This window comes from Pleurodeles waltl, chromosome 5, assembly GCF_031143425.1.
Source record: "Pleurodeles waltl isolate 20211129_DDA chromosome 5, aPleWal1.hap1.20221129, whole genome shotgun sequence".
Taxonomy (NCBI): Eukaryota; Metazoa; Chordata; class Amphibia; order Caudata; family Salamandridae; genus Pleurodeles; species Pleurodeles waltl.
Genome location: NC_090444.1, coordinates 183,917,890 through 183,940,582, shown reverse-complemented (window position 1 = coordinate 183,940,582; position 22,693 = coordinate 183,917,890).

Here is a 22,693-nt window from a genome sequence, read left to right as displayed (position 1 = left end):
AGCCTATGGAAGAGAACGGACAACAGAGGGTCTCATTCCCACATCTATTACACTAATGCTGTTTGTTTAACTTTAAAGAAAATAATTGTGAATCCTTGAATCAGTTGCTGTGCCAATGTATGATGTGACGCAGTTAAGTGCCATGCCGTGTGCTGACCTGAAATTGCGGCTGCCTGACTTGTGAGGAGGGTCAAGTGGAAATGAGGTAATTGTGCTGGCGTTGTTTATCATTGGGGCCTATGGGTTCCAGGAGCCAATGGCGATGTACGCCGGTGGTGACGTACGCACCCCGCGGACGTGACAGCCATTTTCTATCTATTCCCTCACTTGCTACCTAACCTTCAACAGGAGAGGACCTACACTGCAAGTGCTGCTGTGACCTGTGTCTGGAAGCGACAATGGCTCATGTGTCTGGGGAAAGGGCCCCTGCCTTCACTGCGGAGGAGTTGGAGAAATTGCTGGATGGGGTCCTACCCCAGTACACTTTACTCTATGGTCCTCTAGACAAACAGGTGAGTACACTGTGAGCATGATGTGTGGGATATGAATGTATGGAGTGCTGTGGATGTAAGCCACATGGGGGGGGGGCTGAGGCGTCCTGGTCAGAGTGCAGTATGTAAGGTGGTCATTTTATGTGCATCAGGGGATGGGTGGGAACTGGTGGGCAATGAGTCTGACGGTCTGGACGGGTGAATAATTCCCTTTTCTGCTGTCTTTTCCATGCAGGTCAGCGCCCACCAGAAAAAGGGTATTTGGCGTGCCATCGCCAAGGAGGTGCGGACCCTGGGGATCTTTCACAGGCGGAGCACCCACTGCTAGAAGAGATGAGAGGACCTGCGCCGCTGGTCAAAGAAGACGCAGAGGCCAAGCTAGGGCTGGCCTCCCAACGAGGAAGGGGTGCCCGTCGCACCATGACCCCCCTGATGTTCCACATCCTGAGGGTGGCCTATCCGGAGTTGGATGGGAGCTTGAGGGCATCACAGCGGACACAAGGGGGTGAGTACAGATTTTGAAAGCTGACTTCGCGCGTGTCAGGAGGTACCTGGGTGGGGGATGTGGGTGCCCCTAGGCCAGGGCTATCATGGCAGGGTAGGTCCCTTGTTGGGCAGGCTCTGGCGCACTCCTTCCCCAATAGTGTAAGCGGCCATCTACTAGTGGGCAGGGTCCTGTGGGTTTCTTGGGTGCAGATGCTGGCGTTAGGCATTGTACCCCATGGGCTGGTGACTGTCTTGGGAAATGGTCGGGCATGGCCTAGTGCATAGGGCTGCGCCCTGTGTGTTGTGTCCGCCAACGGTAGTGGTGTTGCTGGCATTGACCAAGTGTATCCTCTGTCCCCCCCCCTTTTTGTTTTGTCACCCTGTCCTTGTGTGCATTAGCATCATCTGGTGGAGGAGCAGAGGCACCAGTGACTGAGGGACCTGCGTCCCTCATGGGCCTGGAGGATGAATCCACCGATGGTGAGGGCACCAGTGGGACGGAGGGAGAGGGGAGCACCACGACGGGGACAGGAGGGGAGACCACAGACAGCGACTCCTCCTCCGATGGAAGCTCCCTGGCGGTGGCGGACACCTCTGTGCCCACTGCATCAACAAGTACAGCTGCCACTCCCTCTACCAGCACCGCCCTCCCAGCTGCCCCTCAGTGTGTTTCCCGTGCCCGCTCACCCAGGAGGGTGGGCATCTCCTTTGCCCCAGGCACCTCAGGCCCTGCCCCAGTCAGCCCTGCTGCCCTCAGTGAGGAGGCTATTGACCTCCTGAGATCCCTCTCTGTTGGGCAGTCAACCATACTGAATGCCATCCAAGGTCCTGCAGGGCATTTGCAACAAAAAGATGCATACCTGGAGGGCATTCACTCTGGCGTGGCAGCCCAACAGAGAGCATTTCAGGCTCTGGCCTCAGCACTGATGGCAGCCATTGTCCCTGTGTCTAGCCTCCCCCTCCAACTTCCTCTACCCAGACCCAATCCCCTCAACCCCAGCCTATCCCAAGCACACCTGCAGATCAGCATTCACCTAAATCACCACACAAAAGTGGCTCAGGCAAACATAAGCACCACACTTCATCTCACAGGTACTCACAAAAGCACCACCCCATTCAGACACATCAACATCAACTGCCTCCACTGTGTCCCCCTCCTCCTCATCGTTCACCTCCCTCCCTGTAGCGTCTACACTCACACCTGCATGCACTACATCCTCATCCACTACCTCCATCACCATCATGCCTATCACTACACGCCCCTCACTGGCAGTCACCACCCCCACATCCATGCACACGTCCCCTGTGTCCTCTCCCACTGTGTCTGTGCCCCCTCCTCCCAAAGTACACCCACCCAACAGCCATCCACCTCACAACAGCATCCAGCCCATGCACCCTCACCCAAACTCAGCAGACAGACACCTCTTACAACCACTCCCTCTTCCTCCACTCCCAAACCCTCTCCACCTTCCCATCCCAGTGTGTCTAAAAAACTTTTCATGGCAGACATTAACCTGTTCCCTACCCCTCCCCCCTCGTCCTTCACCTCGGGCCAGGGTGTCCAGATCCCAGGCCAGCACCTCAGCCACCAAGTCAGCGTCCGCTGTGGTACCTGCAACTCCCAGAGGATCAAAGGGGGCACCCGTCAGGCCCGGCAGTGTGCCACCGACCCCTGCAAATGACCAAACAATGCCGCCACCTGCCAAGGTGACGAAGGGGCCAGCATGCAGCAAGACCAAGGAGCATGACCCACCCAGCAAGGCCTCCTCCAAAACTCCAGCTGCCAGAGCCAAGGTCCCAGCAGCATCTGCCAAGGTGAGGAAGGGGCAAAAAACCAACGGCAAGGAACTTCAGGCCTCGGAGGCTCCAGGTGAGGGCCTGGGGCCCACCATCAGAACCGACAGCCTCGCCATCTGTACTGTGGCCAGCACCGCCACAAGCACTGCCACAAGCACCACCACAAGCACCGCAGCAAGCACCGCCACCTGCACCGCCACCTGCCCCACCGCTGCCACCACTAATGTCATCAGCAGCATCCCCAGTGGGCAGCCGTCCGAGGCTGCAGGAGACGGGCTGGTGCCTCCCTCCACCACTGGCAGCACCAGTACCTGCACCACGGACAATACCGCCAGCATCTCCGCAGCAATCACCGCCACAAGCATCGCCACCTGCACCTCTGACAGTAGGACCACTACCAGCAGCCCCAGTGTGCATTCGTCCAAGGCTGCAGAAGACGGCCTGGAGCCTCCAGCCACCACTGGAAGCACCCCCACCAGCACCGGCACTACCACCAGTTTGCAGCCTTAGTCGCTGCAGGATGGAGTCTGGCCCTGCCTCCATTGAGTATCATGCTACCTGTTCCCTGCAAATCTCGTGCCTCAGACACCCAGGTGAGGGAATGTGAACTGCTACACCCCAAGTGCTGCATCACTGGGCACAAAGCCCCCTCCAGAACCAGTGGAGAACTGCATCCACTCACCCAATCCTTGGCAGGATGAAGCACACTGGGCACAAAGCCCCCTCCAGAACCAGTGGAGAACTGCATCTTCTCGCCTGATCCTTGACAGGATGAAGCACATTGGGCACAAAGCCCCCTCCAGAACCAGTGGAGAACTGCATCCACTCACCTGATCCTTGGCTGGATGAAGCACACTGGGCACATAGCCCCCTCCAGAACCAGTGGAGAAGTGCATCCACTCACCCAATCCTTGGCTGGATGAAGCCCACTGGGCACAAAGCCCCCTCCAGAACCAGTGGAGATGCCACCCACTTGAGAGACTGTGCCCTTGCACTCCCCATGAGCAAGCAGTGGGCAAACCACCCACTTGAGAAACTGTGGCCTTGCACTCCCCAGGAGCAAGTAGTGGGCAAACTACCCACTTGAGAGACTGTGGCTTTGCACTCCCCAGGACCAAGCAGTCGGCAAACCACCCACTTGAGAGACTGTGGCTTTGCACTCCCCTGGACCAAGCAGTGGGCAAACCACCCATTTGAGAGACTTGAAAGACTGTGGCTTTGCACTCCCCAGGACCTAGCAGTGGGCATGGAGCCCCCTCGAGGAGCAATGGCATTCTTCCATCTTCCGGCTGAGGTGCCCTCCTTCCCCGTCCCCCTGAGGTGACTGTGTGTTTTCGACCTGATGCCCCTACAGTGTTCTCTCCATATTGAGGCAGGAGTCAAGTGTGGGCTTGGCCCATGATTTTTGGCCCAGTGGGCCACGGACATTTGCAAAGGACAGTGTACGGCCTTCTGTACATATTGTAAATATTTGTATATACTGTTTTTCTATTCGTTACATATATCTGCATATTTCAAAAATATCACTTTTTCACTAAATTCCTTTTGTCCTTGCGTTCTTCCAGGGGGTAACGAGGTGTAAATGTACTGTTGTTTCATGTGTTTGTGTGTATGGTGTTGTGGGTGAGGGTTGGGGTTGGGTGTTGCATGTTGCATGTTACGTGTGTGTTTCACTCTCTTTTTCCTCCCCCCATCCCCTGTGTGCTAGGTGCAGTACTCACAGTGGTCGTCGCCGCCGCCTTTGATATTCCTCGTGTATGAGGAAGTAGACCATGATCGGCAGGACCTGCAGCTCGGGCTCCATGGCGTCCTGGTTCTTCGTTGAGTGTCAAGAGGTGAGTGGTTTCCCTTCCAATTCCTGTTTACGCTGTGCATTTGATGGCGTTGGTAAAAGCTGCCCCGGAAAAGCTGGCGGATTGGTGGGTTGTGATGTGGTGGGCGGTACATTGTCCTCCGCCTGTCAGTTGGCGGTGACCGAGCTCAGAGACCCCCAACTCCACATGTCCATCCACTCCCAAAGGGAATCTACACTTTAATCAGATTTAAAGGTAGCCCCCATGTTAACCTATGAGAGGGACAGGCCTTACAGTAAAAAACGAATGTAACAATATTTCACTGTCAGGACATATAAAACACATTCCTATATGTCCTACCTTAACCATACACTGCACCCTGCGCTTGGGGCTACCTAGGGCCTACCTTAGGGGTGTCTGACATGTAAGAAAAGGGAAGGTTTAGGCCTGGAAAGTGGGTACACTTGCCAAGTCGAATATACAGTTAAAACTGCACACACAGACACTGCAATGGCAGGTCTGAGACATGATTACAGAGCTACTTATGTGGGTGGCACAACCAGTGCTGCAGGCCCACTAGTAGCATTTGATTTACTGGCCCTGGCACTTCTAGTGCACTTTACTAGGGACTTACTAGTAAATTAAATATGCCAATCATGGATAAACCAATTAAATACAATTTACACAGAGCATATGCACTTTAGCACTGGTTAGCAGTGGTAAAGTGCTCAGAATTCAAAAGCCAACAGCAACAGGTCAGAAAACAATAGTAGCCAGGAGGCAAAAAGATTGGGAATGACCCTACATAAGCAAAAAAGTCCAACAGTACTGCCGCTGAAAAGCTGGCGGATTGGTGGGTTGTGATGTGGTGGGCAGTACATTGTCCTCCACCTGTCTGTTGGCGGTGACCGCCGCAGTGTTTGTTGCTACCGCCGTGGCGGTTGGAGGGTTACAGTGGCTGTCTGTGTTGGCGGTTTCCACCGTGAATGTGATCCCATTTTTTCTACCGCCGGCCTGTTGGCGGTATTACCGCCGCTTTAACACCGACCGCCACAGTTGTAATGAGGGCCATATTGATGCAGTTTGATGGGAATAAATGAATCTTGGGAAACAACTTGACCTCACATATTTGGCATGGTCTCATCTGTCTTTTTTGCCTCTGCTTCCCATGTTTTACTGTGTGTTGGACTCTGTTTTGCTGGTTTTGTTACTCTGGGCTCTTTACCACTGCTGACCAGAGATAAAGTGCAAGTGCTCCCTGTGTAAAATGTATGTGTGATTAGATTTTCCCTGATTGTCATATTTAATTTACCAGCAGGTCACTATTAAAGTGCCCTAGAGGTGCTTGGGCCTGTAAAACAAATGTTATTAGAGAGCCTGCAGCACTGGTTGTGCCACCCACATGAGTAGCCCTGTAAACATGTCTCAGACCTGCCACTTCAGTGTCTGTATGGGCAGTTTTTAAACTGCCAATTTGACCTGGCAAGTGTACCCACTTGCCAGGTCCAAACCTTCCCTTTTTATACATGTAGGACACCCCTAAGATAGGCCCTAGCTAGCCCTATGTGCAGCGTGCAGTGTATGTTAAAGGTAGGACATGTAGGGATATGTTGTACATATCCTAACAGTGAAATACTTCCAAATTCGGTTTTCACTGTTGCAAGGCCTATCTCTCTCATAGGTTAACATGGGGGCTGCCTTTAAATACCTTTTAGTGTAGTTTCCCTTTGGGGGAAGATGAAGATGTGGAGTTTGGGGTCTCCGAACTCACAATTAAAAAATACATCTGTTAGTGAAGTTGTTTTTTAAATTGTTGGTTTGAAAATGCCACTTTTAGAAAGTGGGCATTTTCTTGCTTAAACCATTCTGTGACCTTGCCTGTTTGTGGATTGTGCAGAACACATAGCACTATACAGGCCTGACCATAGGAGATGTGATTCTTGTAACCTGAATAGGGTACACATGTTAGAGATGAGACATTTTAACTCTGCAGCTTATGCAATCAGTCACCTCCCACAACACACGCACTGGGATAGGAACACATTACACCACCACTGATGATCCAAATCAGGATGACCATTGACACCAATCAATATGGAAATACAATACTTGCAAATACACACACAACATACCTGTATGTTAATGGAAGTACTGATTGATGAGCTCAGTCCTAAACTCAGCTGCACCTTCCTCATTTGCCTCCTCATAGAGGAGAGGGGAGAATGTACCAAGTGATAAGCACTCCACACATATCAGCAGAACATGTCTTTATCGCACACACCTAACACTGTAGAAATGCCTCGCACTGCTGACACATACTAGCCTGGGCATTCTAAAGCAGCATGGACACCAGCCTTACTGCACATTGTTGCCCTTGATCAATAGTTTGTGACACACATCACATGTGTCATGTTCCATATGTAGCACAATGAGCTGTCCTGCACAGAGCATGTTTGTATTCATGCTATGTAACTGTTAGACTTGGCATCATTGGCATGGTCTACTTCCCAGGTTTTTTCTGTGTGCTGGACTCTGTTTTTGCTGTTTTGTTTGCTCTGGATACTTTATTACTGGTGACTAGTGCTAAAGTGTAAGTGTTTCCTGTATAAAATATATGTGCACATTGGCTTATCTATGATTGGCATGTTTGATTTACTAGTAAGTCCCTATTAATTTGCACTAGAAGTGCCCAGGGCCCTGTAAACCAAATGCTACTAGTGGGCCTGCAGCACTGGTTGTGCCACCCACATCAGTAGCCCTGTAAACGTGGCTCAGACCTGCCACTACAGTGTGTGCGAGTGCAGTTTTAAACTCCCAATTTGACTTGTCAAGTGTACCCACTTGCCAGGCCTAAACCTTCTCCTTTTATACTTGTAAGGCACCCCCAAGGTAGGCCCTAGGTAGCCCCATGGGCAGGGTGCAGTGTATGTTAAAGGTGTGACACGTACTTTTGTGTTTTACATGTCCTGACAGTGAAATACTGCCAAATTCGGTTTTCACTGTTGCAAGGCCTATCTCTGTCGTAGGTTAACTTGTGAGCTGCCTTTAAATATTATTAAAGCACAGATACCCTTTGGGAGCAGATAATGTGGAGTTTGGGGTCTCTGAACTCACAATTTAAAAATACATATTTTAGTGAAATTGGTTTTTAGATTGTGTGTTTGAAAATCCCCCCTTTTAGAAAGTAGGCATTTTCTTGCTTAATTCGTTCTGTGAATCTGCTTGTTTGTGGATTCCCCGTCTGGGTCAGTTTGACAGTTGGGCTGTGTGCACCTTGCCTCTAGACAGTGACACAAAGGGAGTTGGGGTGTAGCCTGCATAACCTGATGGGCCTGGAGGGGGGAGTAGTCACTTACATCTGAAAGGGCTGTGCCTGCCCTCACCCAAAGCAGTCTCCAACCACCTGGTGTGAGTCTGGAGCCATGCCTGGGCAAGGCAGGATCTTGTGAACAATAGAGACTTTCCTTTGAAGTTTGCCTACTTCAAAGGCAGAAAGGGGTATAAGTAGTGGACCCAAAACCCTAGATGTTTAGATTACTTCAAGATTCAAGAGAAACCTCTGCCAAGGAGAAGAGCTGGAGGAGGAGTACTGCCCCTTTGCCTGTGACTGTGCATTGTTGGATTGGTGTTGCTGCTTCTGCCTAAAAGAGGGGAACCACTGGACTTTGTGGTATATTCCTGCTTGTGAAGTTTTTCCAAAGGTTTGGAAGTCTCAAAGACTTCCTCTACCAGCACCTGGACTCTCTGCTGAGACTCCTACTCTGCCAAGTGGTGCCTAATCCTGTCCTTGGGCCCTGGAAAGGAGAAGCTGGTGAAAAACCAAGAAGAACCAAGTGCACCGACTTCAGATGACTCCGGACTGATGGCACTGCCGGATCCCGTGATGCCGCCTGCAACTGAAGCCGTGGTCCTCGCTGGATTGTGATGACCCAGCAGGTCTGACTCCGCCGCAGCGTCTCTGAAGTCCACCACTCCATGAGTCCTGAAGTGCCATGTCATTAACGTCCGTGACACCCAACTTCGCCACACCACGTCGTGACTGCCGGATGTTGACCTCGCAGAAGTGCACTTATCCAACGCTTTGCATCGATGCCACCTCACCTCCACAGCAAGGACCCGACTCCTCTCACCAATGCCTCCATTCCTTTGCTCCACAGCACCGGAACTGATGCCGCACCGGATCCAGCGATGCCTCGATCCTCAATTCCGTGCCCCGACTTGTTTCCTCATTTCCAGGTAATGCTCCTGGGGGTCCATGTGACTCTGTGACCTGTACCATTAGCGTTGGACTGTTGGGAACTACTCAGTCACAACACCGTGATATTACGTATTCAAAGCATTTGGGTTTCAAAGTGCTATACTGAAGTTTAATCTTTTAAAAATTTATAACTTTGCTTGTGTATAGTGGATTTTTATCATTTTGGTCTTGTTTTACTCTGATAAATATTGGCTATTTGTCTAACCTGGTGTCAAGTCCTTTTGTAGTGTTTTCACTGTGATACTGTGTGTGATGTTACAAATACTTTACACATTGCCTTTGAGATAAGTCTGACTGCTTGTGCCAAGCTACCAAGGGGGTGAGCAGGGGTTATCTTTTGTGTGTATCTCCATTGCCCTGTCTGGAGTGAGGGTCCCTGCTTGGACACGGTGCAAACTGTTTGCCAACCAGAGTCCCCATTCCTAACACAACTGAATGGTATTGATACTTTGATCTAGTCAATCATGAAAGAGTCACAATATATTCATTGAAGACATTCTTGGGCAGGTCAGTGATCAGTGATAACAAGTAAGATGGTGAATGATGGTTAAGTCTTGACAAATCAATGGAACTCATGAAAAATTACTAAAGTTGAAAATGAGTTTTCTTGCTGATCATAGGCTTCCAATTAGCTACAAACTGATGTTGAGTTTGGGAAGTAACATGAAGATATTTTGAGGAAATTCACTTTCTGAAAAACAGTAGAGGTGGGTTTTCAGACCCTTAAAGATTTTATGAAAATTCTCATTTATTCACAGGTGTATAGGAAGAGAGTTCCATAATCTGGAAACATAAACATGTCATTTGTCTTTCAACCAGTTATCACTCAAAGACAGATGAACAGACTGAAAGGAAGAAGTGAACATGGGGAGTATAATTCTGTACTCTAGAACTCCTTTATGTAGGGAAGTTTCCTACACCAATTGGATCTGCTGGCTCTGTCCCTTTCTGCAGGGTCATCCCCAGACTTTTTTTCTTTTTTCTCTACTTTTTGCTGGATTTGTTTTTGTTGGCTTTAGGACTCTGGTTACTTTACCACTACTAACCAGTGATAAAGAAAAGGTGCTCTGTATTCTAAACATGGTAACATTGGCTTTTCCACAATTGGCATATTTAATTTACTTGTATGTCCCTGGAAAAGTGCACTATATGGGCTCAGGGCCTGTAACTTAAATGCTACTAATGGGCCTGCAGCACTGATTATGCTACCCACTTCAGCAGCCCTTTAAACATGTCTCAGACCTTCCACTGCATTGCCTGTGTGTGCAGTTTTAAAGTGCCATTCGACCTGGAAAGTTCACCTACTTGCCAGGCCCAAACCTTTCATTTTATTATATATCACCCTTACGGTAGGCCCTAGACAGCCTTGAGGGCTGGGTGCAGTGTATTTAAAAAGCAGGACAGGTACTTTTAACTTCTACATGTCCTGGTAGTGAAATAATCTTAATTTCATTTTTCACTATTGCAAGGCCTACCTCTCGCATATTCTCTCATAGGTTAGCATTGGGATTACCTTGTTACAGATTACAAGGGTAATGTTCATTAGGGAAAGATAGAAATTTAGAGTTTGGTATCTCTGGACTCACAATTTAAAATCACAATTTAAAATTATGGTGAAGTTGGATTTTAAATTGTAAGTCTGTAAATGCTATTTTTAGAAAGTTAACATTTTCTTACTTTAACCATACTATTCCTCTGCCTGTCTCTGAATACACATCTGGAGTGGGTGACACCTATGCTTTGTGCATTCCCTCTAGACAGCCACACCCAAAGGGAGTTGGGGTGTAACATTCACATCCTGATGGTCCATCACCAGGCTGATGAGCGTTCCTGAGCTAGATTGGGAGGGAGGAGCTGACTTTTGCATATGTATAGGGCTGTGTCTGTCCCTACACAAAGAGCTGCATAACCCCCTGTAGAGTGTCTAGAGCCAGGAAAGAAAGAGAAGGGACCTTGTGCACTTTAAAGGCCTTTCCTTTGACGTCCCCCCCACTTCAAATGCAGAACTGGGTATAGGTCTGGACCCCCAACACCACCACCTCAGTATACTTCTGGATCTAAGGACATTCTGCCAGGAAGAAGGACTGCTGTGCTGCCACTGGAGACTGCCACTCTGATGAGCTGTTTTGCTGTGTTGGTCTGCTGCCTCTTGCCTAGGAGAGTGAAGGACTGGACTTGACTCTCTACATCCTCCAAGAACCTATGTGACTCCAAGGGCTTGATGGCTTGCCTCCTATTATGAAGTCTAAGGGCCATCAAAGACTTCCTTCAACCCTGCTTCAGCTGCTGAACTCTGCCAGCTGTGAGTCATGCCCTGCACAGCTGGGTGCAAATCCAGTCCTTGGCCCTGAAAGTGGGGTTTACAGTTGTTTGTCTACATAAATCTATGCATCGTCACTGTTGTGCTAATCGGGACCTATGCATCCCTCCTCAATGCTGACGCATCGCTGCTGTCGCTGAAAACGGTGGCTTTGCATTGCTGACTGCACAGCTCAGGATCGATGCATCACCACCAGCCCCAGCGCATCGCCTTCCCATCACTGGTAACATGGCTCAACAATGACACATCGCCTTCATTGCAAAGGGTTTGACTCCACGCCTCAAGGACATTGTATCGATGACTCTGTGGTTCAACAATGACACCCTGACTACGCAGATCAGAACCAATGCATCGCCTTCGCAACGCCTTCTTGACGTCAACACAACCCTCCATCCAAGATATTTTTTCTGTGGGCCCTCATCGTTGTATGCCTGAACTTTGGTTTTACCCAGGTCCAGCGCAACCTCAGGTAACGTTTAAGTGCTATTGACTTCTAAGCACTACATTACAGTTTATTCTTGAAAAAATCATTTTTCAAGTTCTACTTCTTGGATTTTTGTCACTTTGGCCTTGTTTCCCTCATAAACATATTCTTTGTTTTGATAAACTGGTATAGAGTCTTTTGACAGTGGTTTCACTGTGTTACTATAAGTCAAGTGTTGCACAATACTTCACACCTTGCCTCTCCAGTTAAGCCTAACTGCTTTGTGGCAAGCTACCAGTTGGTGAGCACAGGGTAATTAAGCGTGTGTATCTGACTTACCCTGACTAGGATTGTGGTCCCTACTTGGACAGGGTGCAAACCTCTGTCAACTAGAGACCCAACAAAACACAACATAACATAACTAGGTTTTTCTCACACAGTATTGTATCTCCAAAAAAAACAACATATGTAAAAGTTGTTACTGTTTCATTTTCTTAATAAAATAAGCATTGAGAGAGCCAATATATTTGATTTCAGCCTACAAAAGGAATACAAAATTCTGCTTCCGTGCAGAATAAAAATAATTATACAAAGGATTGTTTTGTGTATACAGTGCATGGAGAAGATAAAGAATTGAATGTGTGATGACAGAGTGTATTCTTTAGAAGTTAATTTATCCCTCATGCATTTCAAGGGAGGCTGAATCATATATGCAAACAGACAACAGAACGAAAGTGAAAATAAAGTGTGCTGATTCATGATGGGTTTGACAGTGACTCAAGTCATTTCTTGAGTCAAAAAAAGCTGTTGGCTGAAGGAGGATAAATCAAAGTCCCTTAAACTATATACAGAGAATATAATAGTGTTTTAACGAATGGCACAAACACCATTACAGGTCAAAACTCAAAAGTACAATTGAAAGTGAAGAGATTGCTAGAAGAAGGAATCAGTAGCATGTTATACCCAAAAATCTAATGTTATGAAACAGTGTTAAAAGCAGTGCCTTGCGTGCTCCTTTTATGACTAGTTTTATTTGAGTCTGCATTGTGATCTAATTGAGGTTCCAAGATGCAGATTTAGAAGATAATTCTGGGCACCCATATATTGGACCTGGTCTTCTCTGCTAGGCTGCAGGAGCTGTAGGCAACTACTGCACCCAGCAACCACCTGCCTATATCCTTCATTTGGTGAGGCAGAAGCAGCTCTCCCCAGCTGATGTGAAGAAGAACCTGCCTTTCTGATGCCCCAGAACCCCTTTTGCTCCTTCCAACAGACAAAAGAAAAAAGACAGCACATTTACCAACAGTTGGGCCTGTTATTTCTCTCAGAGCACATGCAGAATTCAACCAGGTAAAACAAGGCTAGCCTGTTATTCAACTTTCTGGTGGAAATAACTTGTAATCCTCATTATCTTACCACCGGGTCCTCAGGGAGATAACATTGTCCTCGATAATGGGGCCTATGGTGTTCTCTACTGGTGTTCTTGGCCCCTTATAATTTCTGGCTTTTTTAAAAGTTAGGAGTGGATTTCACAAATGCCTTTCCATTGATCTTTTTAGCCGCCATTTGCAAATCTTTGTAGGTGTAAGAAAATTATACTTTTTGGCATGATCATCCCCCATTTCTTGAACTAAAATTATGCTGTTCTTTTTACTCTGTACACTGGGAGCTGGGACTCTGCTAACAAGGTCACAGTACATGTGCTCTGACCCCTAATGCTTGTCAAAACTGGCTATACTCCTGATTGGCAAATTTAACTTACCTATAGGTTCCTAGTATATGGTACAAAATGCACTTAGCCTGTCAGTTAAATATCACTAGTGGACTGCAGCGCATGCTGTGCCACCACCACTAAAGTGACAATACAAACATACCTACAGGGTGCCACCAGTAACTTGGCTGTGCAGGTTTAAACTATAAAATTGACCTGTCAAAAGAATCCCTTTTTACAGGCTTAAATACTCCTTTTAACTATTAAAAGATTACCCTGAGATAGGCATTAAATGCCCATAAGGCAGAGTGCATGGTATAAAAGTAGGATATGTAAAAGGTTTAATGTAATCAATCAATCAATCAAACAGTAATTTGTTAAGCATGCTATTCACCCGGTAGGATCTCAAGGCGCTCGGGGGGAGGGGGTGCTACTGCTCGAAGAGCCAGGTCTTGAGGTGCTTCCTGAGGGTTATGGAGGTCCTGGGTCAGACGTAGGTTGACAGGGAGGGAGTTCCAGGTTTTGGCGGCAAGGTGGGAGAAGGATCTGCCGCCGGTTGTGGTACGGTAGATGCGGGGGACGGTCACGAGGGCGAGGTTGGCGGAGCGGACCTGGCGTGTCAGGATGTGGAAGTTGAGATGTTTGTTGAGGTAGGCAGGTCCGGTGTCGTGGAGAGCCTTGTGAGCGTGGATCAGGAGTTTAAAGATGATCCTTTTGTTGAAGGGGAGCCAGTGGAGGTCTCTGAGGTGGGCTGAGATGTGTTAGTGGTGAGGGAGGTTGAGGATGAGTCGTGCTGAGGCGTTCTGGATGCACTGTAGTTTCCTCTGGAGCTTGGCTGTTGTTCCAGCATAGAGAGTGTTGCCGCAGTCCAGTCTGCTGCTAACGAGGGCATGGGTGACCGTTCTTCTGGTTGGATAACATCTCCTTATGGGGAAAAAGCTTTTTCACTGTTGAAAGGTTAGCTGTTCCACAGGAAAGCATTAGATACTTTATTAGTGTTAATAAAGTTAGCTCTACTCAGGAACCAGATGAAATGTTAATTCTTGGACATCTTAAATATATTTATTTAAAATATAATTCATTGATGAAGAACAAATATTTTACAAAAGGTACTTTTAAAGAGTTATCTTTAGTCTGCTTAAAACCTCTAAAAGCAAATAAGCCTGTGCTTATCACCCAGGAGCTCATTAGCTTCTTAATTACCTGTAAATTGTCTTCCAAAAATCCCAAAGGGCGTTGTGGGGTAGTATTCTGTTTCTCTCACAGGATGTTCATCTAGGCAGTGCCCAGGAACTTAATTATCTTCAATAGCAGATGTAGCTGACACTGTGGTCTGCTCTCTCTATTGACCTTCTAGCCAGCCATGTACCAATCCCAATGAGAGAGAAGCAGCCCTTAGAAACAGTTTGAAGTGATCACTGGGGAGGGTTTACCTATTTCCTTGGCCACATCTCTAGGGTGAACACGGAAGCTCTTTGAGGAAGAAAATATCTGCCATCTTGGTTTTAGGTAGAGAGTTGCATAAGTGGGTAGGGTTTCCCCTGGAACCTTTTACCCACTGGTCAGGGAGTGGCCAGAAATCACCCCACCCACAAACTAGGTATAAAGCATACATATAGCACCCCTGGACACAGTCTTCAGAGTACTTCCGGACCTGTGGAAGCCAGAGGAAGGCTGCATCTGAAACTGAGACCTGAGAGGAGATTCATAAGGGCTTGACCTGCTCCCAGTTATTCACAGGACAAAGAAGTGGATTCCAAGGTTCTGTTTGCTGACCTCCTGTTAAGCTATGGGGAAACAAATGATGCAAGAAGCCCGCATGCCTGTAAGAGCCCTTCTGACCCATTTCAACTGGACTTGCCCTGGACACTGATAGTGGCTTCTGCTGAAGTGAGTCCTGAACTCCAAGTCCTGTTCCTGAGGCCCTGGAATCCTTGGCTAGTGTCTGAGTGTACTCTTCTTACCTAAACCTAAAACTTTGGGACTTAGAAACATTTTGCAAACTTTCTGCTCAGCAAACCTATGGAGCCTTAGGTCGCTATCAAAGCCACAGCTATTGATGACAAACCATCAGTCAGCCTTAACTTACTGGTTTACCTAGCTGAAGGACATTCGAATTCCAGAAACATTCCCAAGTCCGAATGTAGAGAGCTTCACAGGGACTGGTGCAGAGGAGCATCCAATCACTGTCGAGGCCTTCCTAGGTGAAGACTTCAGACTTCACCCCCTCAGATCTTTCCAGCCTTCGTTGATGGCTGCACCATGACTCCTTGTTTCAGCAACCCGCCATCGTTAAGCCCACCAATGACTTTTCAACTAAAACTCTTCCCCATGAACGTTTCTAAGTCCAAAGGCAACTCATTGGGCCTCATTCACAAACTGCTCTTTGTACAATGTTTTGAAGTGGTATAAAAAATACTACAAAGTGTAACTTTTACATATACCTAATGTTCTGCCTCATGGCTATGGAGTCTCTGCACCTGTAAGAATACATTTTAGTAGTAAATGTGGGAGAGGCAGAGGGGTGTGGGTGAGAAAAGGGGTCAGTTTACAAGTAACAGGATTGGGATTGGGATTAGGTTGGAGTAAGAGGGCTTTAGGGAGGGGTTTAGGAAGGGACGTCACTCACCCACACAAGGGTAAGTTGACTGAATTTCTCTGGGGGTGGAGACTTGTAACTTACATTTTTGTAGTAAGTTTACACTCGGAGTTTGTGAATATCAAAAGTAGTAAAATTACTATAAAATTAAAAGTGTAATTTACCCTTATGAAACAGGCCCTTTGACTGGGGCCAACTTGGTCCTTGAATCCAAACTGTGCACCATCGCAGTCAGCTTCAAAACTTACCTTTATCATGGTCTAGCACAACCAGTTGCCAGCAGTTGAGGCTATGGTGCTCTTTGGTGCTATTTTTATTTAAAAGTTTTAAAATTCATATCTCAAGTTGGCCTTATTGGATTTTTTGTCATTTTTGTTTCATTTTGTTCACTGAAATGTTCTCTATTTCTATAAATTGGAGTGAGATTTGTATTGTGTTGCATTTTCAACTTTTTAACAGCTCTGGTACTTCTAAATGCTTGTACATTTTCTTAATTTATGCACTATATTTACCAGGGATTGAGCTCTGGTTTAAATTACTGAAACTTTTACTGAAACTAACAAGAATAGTGCCTGTATTACTTGTGGTAGAGTACCATCCACCTCAACTAATAATTCAGTTTCCCAGAATAGGTATTGTGGACAACATTCTTGAGAATTTGACACCATGACGTGTCTTCCTGCAAATGTACCATTCCTTCTAAGTGTTGGGTGAGGGTGTAGGTCTGCACCAAATTTGCCATCTTGGATGCTCACCTATCTGTTGCTACCCCCTGCTCCTAAACATAGGGATTCACATCAAGTTATTCTACTTTAAAATCCTAAATATGTACTCACGTATGTCTGGTGGGGGATCAAACAAATTCATTCTGGGTGTTTTATTTTTATTGCACAAAGCAGCTTAATAGGGTCAGAGTAAAAGTTGAGGATGCATTGCTTACATCTGATGGCTCATATTTGCCCAATACCTGTAGTGGTGTTTGCAGTTGCTGCTTGCACATCTAATAAGTGATATAAGTGACACATCATAAAATTGACACAAGAGGTTCCAGTGCTTACTTCTTTTAACATATCTACATTGCGTTCTGATACTTTAGCAGCACTTCTGATGGGTACTGTGTGTTTTTTGACTTCTACTTTTAATTGAACCTGTGGTCCATTTAAGCTTTGCAATATTAATCTTTAGGGCACTGTTATGCTTTTTAACCCCTTCTGTGAGGAGGACGGCTTGGAGCTATCCTCCACCATGTTGGGCACGTGCTGAGGAAGTCTCTAAAATGCCCTCAAACCCACCTGCGTTGGGTGTGCTGGTGCCTCCTTCACAGGCCTCCCACAACATGCCCCCACCTGGGATGGCAGCAGGAGTGCTTCTGCTGCCACCCCTGACCCCTCCCCCAGTGATCTGATGACGTCTGCACACACACTACATGATGACTTCACCAAAACATGCAAGAGATGTGCTAAAAGCCATTTGTTTCCAGGACGTCCAAGGAGGAAGGTATGTTTTCCTCAGGGGAGGGGTTGGGGGCAGAGAGGCAGCAGGGGAAAGGAAAGAGTTTTGTCTTTCCCCCAGTTTCTCTCTGCAGTCCATTCCTGCTGCAGGATCACAGGTGGGGCTGCAATCCTGCAGTAGGAACATAATCACTAGCCACCAGGGATATTATTTTGCTTTGGGGAGCATTCCCTTGGGCAACAAAGATCCTTTTATTGGGGCACATATTTTTCCCACCATCTGATTGGCTATATTTTAGGCAAATCTTCCCTCAAGGGGGGGCAGAAAGCCACTAGATACCAGGGATAATTGTATGAGCATGTAGTAGAGTGGCCTCTTGGGCAAGGGTGGGGGCTTTTTCTGCTGCCAGGGGCAGATCAGCTATATTTCAATGCCCATCTGCCCCTAAGGGGGAGGGGAACCACTAGACACCAGGGAATACATTTCTGAGGGGAAATATCCTGAACAACTAGGTCTAAACCACTACTTGCCTGAACCACTACTGCTAAACAACTAAAAAGTCTCTACAACTAAGTACTGAACAACTACTGTGTAAACAACAATTGTGCCTGAATAACAACTGCCTGAACAACTAATTTTAATGTAAGGTTTTCTTTTTGGTTTTTATGGTTTATTAGTTGTTTAGAATATATATATATATATATATATATATATATATATATATATATATGTTGTTCAGGCAATTGTTATTCAGGCACAATTGTTGTTTAGACAGTAGTTCAGTACTTAGTTGTAGAGGTAGAGACTTTTTAGTTGTTTAGCAGTAGTGGTTTAGGCTATAGTTGTTTAGGACCTAGTTGTTCTGTCACATATTCTTTCTGAGTGTATGTGAACTGGAGTTTGGCTGACAGTGAGCATGTACTGGCATTTGGCTGGCTGTGTATGTGCTGGCATTTGGCTGGTAGTGTGTGTGGACTGGTGTTTGGTTGATGGTGTGTTTGAACTGAAGATTTTGTTGGTGGTGTGTGTGGCTTCTGGTTGACAAAGTGTGGGGCTGGTGTTTCGATGGTGGTGTTTGTAATGTGATCTTTGGCTACTGTAGGGGGTCACTTCTTTAATTCAAGTCAATTTCTTGCCTTTGCTTTGTGCCCCCCTTGGGGGCAGAATGGATGTTTGTGATGCTGATCTGTCCCAAGGGCAGATTTCATAGTGTTTTTTATAATATTAACTGTTTTAGTTCTTGTCACCATTTGCATTTGTGATCTTGTTTTAGTTGTCCTTTTTCCTCTAGTGCAAAGCTTTTTATTTTCTTGGTGACAGCTCCTGCTTGTGTGTTCTGCACTGGTAGAGCTGGAGTTTGCGTATTTGCATGTGTCTTGTTAGAAAACATTTTTTGTACTGTTTACTTCAAATGAGTATCATTGCCCTGCATGAATGCATTTTTTAATGGGGTAATCATTGCAGCATATTTAGCTTGTCTTTTATTTTGTGCCAGATTCTCTTTGGATTTGTACAAGATGTGTATTGCGTTGTCTTGTATATAATTTTCTTTTATTTTTCCTTAATAGAGGAATATTGTTGGTGTTTTCTGTGTCTGTGCAGAGTAGGTGCAGGTGATCCTCAGTCTAGAAGTCTCTGGCAAGTGATTGGTATTGGTATTGGTATTGAGTATATAGGTCTTTGTGTGCTTGTATTAATTGACTTTTCCTACCAAATTACTATATGCCCGTGGTTTTACTTTCTGTTTGCTAAAGCCACTCTTTATTTATTACTTAATTTACACTGTGTTGGTTATTGTAGACTTATTTGTTGTGTTACTTTTATTAGTTAGTATTATGGGTAGCTGAAGGATTACCACTCAGCAGGTTGCTGGTTTACTTTTTGAATCTTCCTCTGACCATGGATCTGAGATTGACTCTTCATCGGAAGCAAAGGAGGAAGTCCAAGATTCAGGGAGTGAATTTTCTGCCTGAGAGGAATCATCGGATGAAGAAGAAAACTTTTTGCTTATAAATTTCTTTCAATTGTTTGGGGATAATGTATTTTTGGATGAGATTGTTGACCAGACTAATTTGTGTGCCAAACAGTATTTGAAGGACAGCAGTGCCAGTCTTAAGCTTCAATCTAGAGGTAGCTGGTGGACTACCACAAATCTGGATGAGTTGAAGAAGTTCTGGGGTTTAACTTTTTTGATTGGCTCGATAAGGATTATAAGTACTGGTCTACTAGTCTCTTGGTGGCAAATGCTATATTTTCTGCAACCATAAGTCGTGATTGGTATTTGCTTCTGCTCTGCTTAGGATGTTGAATTTTGTCGATAATGCTTCAGCATTGCCATGGAATCACCATGATTGTGATTCTCTCTTCAAGATTCGGCCCGACTTTTGATATTTTGTAGATTGCTTCTCAGAGATCTATGTTCTAGAGACAGAAATAGATGTGGGTGAGTCTTTGGTTTGTTCAAGGGCCATTTGGTTTTTAGGCTCTTAGTTTATATTTAGGTTCTTAGCAAGAGGGTGCCTTATGGAATTAATATGTCTTTGCTGTCTGAAAGTAGTACTTGATATGTCTATAGTTTCAGAATGTACATTGGTAGGGATTATTCTATTGACACCCCTAGCTGCCTGTCTACTTTTGGGGTCAGTGAGAAAACTGTGTGGAGGACTTTTTTAACAAAGGTCACAATTTATACGTAGATCATTTCTACACTGGTATGCAATTGTTCAAGGAACTGTTCAAAGTGGGCACTGTTGCTTGTAGCACAACCAACCCCAATCGTAAAGGTTACCCCAAAGAGCGTGCATGTAAAAATCTTCAGAGGGGACACTGCAGTGCCTTGCATAGGGATGAACTTTTTGAAAATTTCAGACAGGAGAGATGTTCACATACTGACCACCATTCATGATGAAAGTAATTCACCTATGACTCTTTGGAGTCAGGTTGCTGAAGTACGCAATCTGTGTGTATTTTAGACTACAATAAGCACATTGGTGGTGTAGATAGAGAAGATCAGAGGCTGGAGCCTCGTCCTGCTGTTTTAAGTCATGCATTTTGTACAAGAAGGGTGACTGTCCATTTGTTTCATTTAGCAACCTTCAATGTTTTGGTTGAATTTAAGGATTGTTCTCCTAATTCAAAGATATTCAGTTTCAGCAGTCTGTGATAGGCAGACTTGTTTTAGTGGTGCAGGCAATTGTTCTTAAAGTTGATGTGGTGGAGAATGTGGCTAGATTGAAAGACTGCAACTTTCCGGATTACATTCCTACCACGCCGCAAAACAAACTATAGCAGATGTAGAGTCTGCGTCCAAAGAGGCTTGCGGAACGAGAGTCATATGGACTGCCCAGAGTGTTCTTTTAATCCTGGGCAATGTGTGCCCACACGTTTTAAATTGTATTGCACACATCTGAAGATTGGGAGCGACCATTAGCATAAAAGTGAATTGACTGATCTGTATCATTTTATATTTTTTGTTCAGTGTCACAGCTGGCAGTAGTTTGATGTATTTAGTTAGATCTGTTGTGTTTGCAAATATGGTTGGTTTGTCATCTCCATCATAATTGGTTTGTCTTTTCTTTTTTGTGAAATAAAGTTGATGGCATTGTGTGTGGACTCGCACTTTGCTGGAGGTGTGTGTGAGCTGGCATTTGCCTGGGTGTATAACTTGCTGCTGGTCACTACACACAAACTGCCAGCCAAATGCTAGTCCACACACTCCATCAGATGCCAGGCAGGGCGATGGCTGTGTCAGTGCTGTGGGTGTATCAAAGTGATGGGCTTTTGAATGGTGCTGTCTGTTGATGTGAGTGTTGTAAAGTGCTGGGCCCATAGCTAGCGGTGTGAAAGGTTTTGTGTCTGTCAAGCATTAAGGAAGCATGAATGGCCTGTAAAGCGGATGATGCCTAGTTATGGTTTTCAACTCAAGAGCTGTGACTCATTGGTTCAGTTTTTGGAACTTAAAATTATTAACAGTGTATTTCATTTTTGTGAAATCTCTTGATGAAAAAAACTTACATTTTGAACCTTTCCATTACCCTTGTCCCAAATACATCCAGTTTGTGTGTGTACTCGAGGTATAGATGGTTGTGCAGTAATATTTGTCTTTTCTGTCTTTCTGCCAGGGTGTACATTGTCTCTAGGGAAAATCTGCAAACTGTTGACATTTTCATAAACTAGACACCAAGGGACTCCAAGGTAGCATCTGTGGACCCCTCAAAGTACTGGAATCTGCTGGGAACCACATTCTTCCTTCCACCCAGCATTCCTCTAAGTCTTCTGATAAAAATGGTACCTCACCTGTGTGGATGGGTCTAATGCCTACAAAAGTACAGGGGGTACAGGGTCCAAGACGCAATGCGGCAACATCAACAAAAGGGGTAGCTGCAGTTTTAGGGCCTTGGTTTGGCAGCCACCCAGTAGAACCTACTAAGCTCTGGCATTTCTGAAAACTAGACACCAGGGAAGTACAGGGTGATATGCCTCTCATGGATCCTATGAAGTTTCCTTATCCACAATACCCAGCAAACCTCAAACGTTGACTATCACATCTTTTCCTTGCATTTCTATGCCATATTCTTCCATAATCAGAAGAAATCCACAAAATTCCTACCACCCAGAGTTTTCCCACTTGTCGCAAAAAAATTGGGTCTTACTTGCGTGCCTGGGCCTAGTGCCCGTCACAGGATCCCATAAAGTTTCCTTACCCACAATGCCCAGTAAACTTCAAAATCTGACCACTATCACAAACTTTCCTTGCATTTCTCCGTCATAATCTTCTAGAACAAGATGAATCCCACAAAATTCCTACCACCCATCATTTTCCCACTTGTTGCAATAAAAATGCTGCCTCACTTGTATGTATGGGCCTAGTGCCTGCAATAGGAATGGATCAAACTTCCATCAGTGGGAGTCCTCTCAAAGGGACCCTCATTGACCTTGCTTTGATCTGCTCTGTCACGAGCACTAGGCCAAGCCACACAAGTGAGGTACCACTTTTAGGTCTTGGCTAGGCAGCGAATGCGCTGTTTCCCAGAGACATGCTGTATCTACATTGTGGGCTTCAGCCCATCCAGAAGCTTCCCATTTGCTGGTACCATCATCACTCTCCTATTCTTTTTCGCCATTTGTCCGTGGCATACATTTATCATGTCCCTTGCTGTGTATGTCCCCTAGAGCAGGTACTAAGTACTATATAAGTACACTTGTCACCTTTATAGCATATGTTTCAGAAACTATGTTCTTCTTTCTTGAAAAGCAGTGGACACAGCATCCGTCACTACTTTTTTATTAAAGAATTTCTGTGGCTCCTGATACTGCTGGTGCTACGTCACTTGATGTGCCAGCGGAGATGATAGGGAGTGCT